The sequence below is a fragment of the Lactuca saligna genome, chromosome 1 (genome assembly GCF_052625555.1).
Source record: "Lactuca saligna cultivar CGN05327 chromosome 1, ASM5262555v1, whole genome shotgun sequence".
Classification (NCBI taxonomy): Eukaryota; Viridiplantae; Streptophyta; class Magnoliopsida; order Asterales; family Asteraceae; genus Lactuca; species Lactuca saligna.
Genome location: NC_136417.1, coordinates 173,223,854 through 173,228,064, shown reverse-complemented (window position 1 = coordinate 173,228,064; position 4,211 = coordinate 173,223,854). Strand labels below are relative to the sequence as shown.

The window sequence follows — 4,211 nt, the reverse complement described above, 5'->3', positions numbered from 1 at the left end:
TTTCGATATGTTTTTTGATCCGGTTAAATTACAAAGAACATGTAATGTATTGATAAATATTAATTATTATGAAAATATACTTATATCTAACATTGTTGTTCTGAATTAAAAATAAATATATATATATATATATATATATATATATATATATATATATATATATATATATATATATATATATATATATATATATATATATATATATATATATATATATATATATATATATATATATATATATATAAAGCAAGTTTTAAACGAAGCAATTTCACTGGTCTTGTTGTAGGCGTGTAAATGTACGTGTACATATCTTTGGTAAATTGGTAATCATGATTTGGATAAAAAAAATTGTTAAAATAGTTAAAACCTTGCATGACAATTGCCTCCATTTTCTTTTTCAAACGCCTGAAAGATTAAAAAAGATTTGATAGTTCTTATTTTGTATTATCTAAAAAAGTTATCATCCAATAGCACATCATGGAAAGTACACATTTAAAGAAAAAAGCAAAAAAATAGAACATAAATGTGACTACAGAATACTAAATATCTCACTATAAATATGAATTTAACCAATATCTTGGAAAATTTTATCGTTGAATAAAAAAACAAAACGTAGAAACCATCTGAAAATGTGCAACACCACCAATAAATGGAGAAACTCAGCAACATAGAAACCATTTTATGTATTTTGGGGCATATACAACACTCAATGATCTTTCCAATTCTAGTAAAAAGTTGATATGTAGATTTTCCACAATATAAAAGTCAGTGTAATTGACCTTGCACCAACATGTTAATCGAATTTAAGAGTTCATCCATCGCTAAGAATATGATTTATGTTTCAGCTACAACAATGCTCTAATACCCACTGTTACATCAAATACTTCAAGAGTTCAAAATGAATGTGATCAAAATCTCTCAAGGGCAAAAGTGTCAATTCCAAAAAAGATGACTTTCTTCAATAATTACATATATTAGATTGCTAACCAAAGAGAGGACCAGAAATATCAAGGTCCCCATCAAGAGTAATTTTGTCAACTCTGAAAAAAGTAGGTTTTCCGTATAGTTAGATAAGACATCATCTTCAACAATAAGAAAAAGCTCAGGAGCATAAAAAAAACCATTAGCAGATTTACCATACCTCGCCGTCTGAGAAATCGATAAATAGCAACACTAACAAAAAAAAAGAATAATTTGCAATGAAAAATTCACAACTTGGCAACCTCATTTCAACAACATATGCTTGTATTTCTACACAATATTACTATTTGTTCTATTTAAAAAATATAATTATAAAGATATAGAACTCGAAATATACCTATTGTGAGTTGTTAATTTTGTCTGAACCTGGATGACATAAAATAAACCAAAATCAAGAACCATAATAAACACAAATTATTAAACAAAAAGTACATGTTTAATGGTTACTTCTCGTTTCTACAGCAGAAAGAGTGAGAGAGAGGAGATCTGATTACATATTTATCCATAGAGTGTATGTGAGAGACAAAGAGAAACCATGGTTAAATATGAAATAATTAACCCAAAACTACCATTTATATGAACGTGTGTGTTTGAAAAGCAAGTCTGAATGAAAAAGCATACTTGATTACATACAAACCTTGGACTGAGGCAGACCTTAAAGATGGTGGTTGTTAAGAGTGACAAGTTAGGGATTGATGGATGGGTTATTGGAAGCAGCAAAGGTGGGTTGTGATGCTGATGAGCGACGATAGAGGTGACATCGGCTGATAGAAACAACCTGCAATTCATCAGGAGGAAAAAAACTTTTCAAATCGACCAATAAAACAAAAAAAGCATTAAAAATCGCTAAAATTAACATGAAATTTTAACAAATGCTTGTAAATATGTATTGTTTGATCTTGTTTCTGCAAGAGAGAGAGAGAGAGAGAGAGAGAGAGAGAGAGAGAGCGCTAGATGAAGACATGTGAGGCAGGTGAGTATGGATAGATTGAGTAGGGGAGGCAATGGCGATTGTCGTTTAGGGTTTTCAGGCGAGGCAAGGGATAGGGTTTTTGGTAGTGGTGAAGTGGTGGTACGATTGCGGAGCCCTGGTGGTCCAGTGGTTCGTTAGTGACAGGCGGTTGTGCCAAGTGACGTGTGAAGTAGTTTTTTTTAACAATTAGTTTTATGAAGGCGATTGGTTATTTTGTGTAAATAGTTTACTAGATCAAAGAAATTATCAACAAAAATCATGCTAGAAAAAACGAATTTAATTAATTCTTGGCAATAAAACCATCTTTCCAGCATGTTGACCAACAATTATTTTACCATCAATAAAATTGTACTGACAACTTTTACATATCAATCGAGTGCCGTTACACAATCCATTTGATGGGTGGACATTAGGAAACAATATTATCGGACATCCAATTTTCAGTTATAGGTAATGAGGGGTTAAACCACTAACATCGAGCATGTTCAAGAATTCCACATGATAAAAGTTATTTATTTAATCTATTGTTTCATCAAAACTATAGTAAATTATTTCTTCTCCAGTAAATCCGTCGATAAAAAAACAATTATCTCATCGATACTATTATTTATTGTGGATAATATTGAATGACTTTTCTTTTTTAATGAAGGGAATTACCATATCATCTGGGATGCGAATAAAGTTTATGTGCACTGTTTCTTCAACTCCATCACCGACACGTAATAGAAGGCCTGTGAACCATGGATCAGTTAGTGCTCTCATATATATAGTTAACCGCAAATTGATAATTGAAGACCAAAGAGGCAACATTGGTATGCTATAATCCACACTCTATGCTCATGTTCCCCACATAACGATCGAGAACACTTGTCTGAATTCATCTATCAAAACCCTTATCTTTCCATCAAATAGGAACATAACCCCAATGTTATCTTTCATTGTATGGTCAACCTCCTCTTACACATGTCTTCTCGAAATTTAAGAGAATTGTTTTACCTTTCTATTCCTTTTTTATCAGAGAGTGTGGTTCATAATTATAATTTCATTGTAATATGAAACTTAATTGCCTAAATATGGTTAATTTAGGCATGGTTAATTACTTTTTTTTTGGTGTTAATGACTATTTTTTTGGACGCTAACGAATCGTTTCATTTTACTGAATAATTTTTTTTGGTGAATATATCATTTTAACATTAGAATATACCTATAATATACATATTCTGTAAAACGATGACGTTAATGGGTTAAGACATTGGTTTATTTACTATAATTATGTGATTTATGTCGAAAACATTCATTTATTAATTTCCATCTCATATGTTAGAGTCTTGACATTTTGATATCATACCAAATCTGGCCTTGAAAATAAGGGAATTGGTTTAATACTTTTGCAAAATAATTGGTGAGTTACATAGTGGAGAAATTATAGTTATTTTTCTCAAGAAGTTTTTATTGCATTAAGTTACGATGTTTTAAGAATCTGCTTTCAAATGATATAGAATTATAACTGGAGTTTGTTTTTTAGCCGGTTACCTTGTTGGTGACATTTTAACATACCTAAGAACACGTTTGGTTTGAAATATTTTTTTATGTGTCTTCATGGAAAAAGTTAGGAGACTTCCTATTTATTAAGTGAGCTTTCATTCACTCTATAAACAAAAACAAAAATGCCTAAATGTTCATCAATTGAAATGTCAAGTGTTTCGATAGACATCATTTTACATGAATTCAATATATATGTTCTATTACGTGATATGTTTAAGAAAATAAACTTTTATTTCGAACCCTATTAAACCAAAAAAAAAAAAAAAAAAAAACATTGTTACTCAAATTTGAAATAATATCTAAGTGTTAGTCAATCACATTCAAGCTACATTGTGTTATAGAAGATCAAGTTACATAATGGGGACCATATTTTGTAAATTGCTTTACATATCCTAATATTATTTTCTAATTGGGTTAAATGTATGAAAGTAAGTTATTATTTCTAGCATTTAACCCAAGAAGAAAAGATTAAATGCATCTTTAATTTATTATAATTCTTACCCAACAAACATAAGATAGATTTCAATTCATTCAAAGTGTGAATCCCATGTTGCCCTAGTCTTACCTAAAATCCATGACATTGACCAACTCATACTTAAGTTAACCAGGAAAGGATCATCGTCCCTTTTTTTTTTACCCTACATTAGCTTCCTCTGTCTATTTGTCCCACCACAAACCTCATTGGTCTTATACACATTTTGATTTTACATTG

At 30.1% G+C, this 4,211-nt stretch overlaps 1 long non-coding RNA gene across 1 annotated transcript; it reads right to left on the bottom strand.

Annotated features, from left to right (window-relative positions):
- Positions 1–793: 793 nt before the first annotated feature.
- LOC145001453 (uncharacterized) lies at positions 794–2,101 on the bottom strand. The gene is made up of 2 exons (XR_013661604.1): positions 1,619–2,101; positions 794–1,347 (listed from the first exon to the last, which is right to left on the bottom strand). It is a non-coding gene; the product is annotated as an uncharacterized LOC145001453 (long non-coding RNA).
- Positions 2,102–4,211: the final 2,110 nt, after the last annotated feature.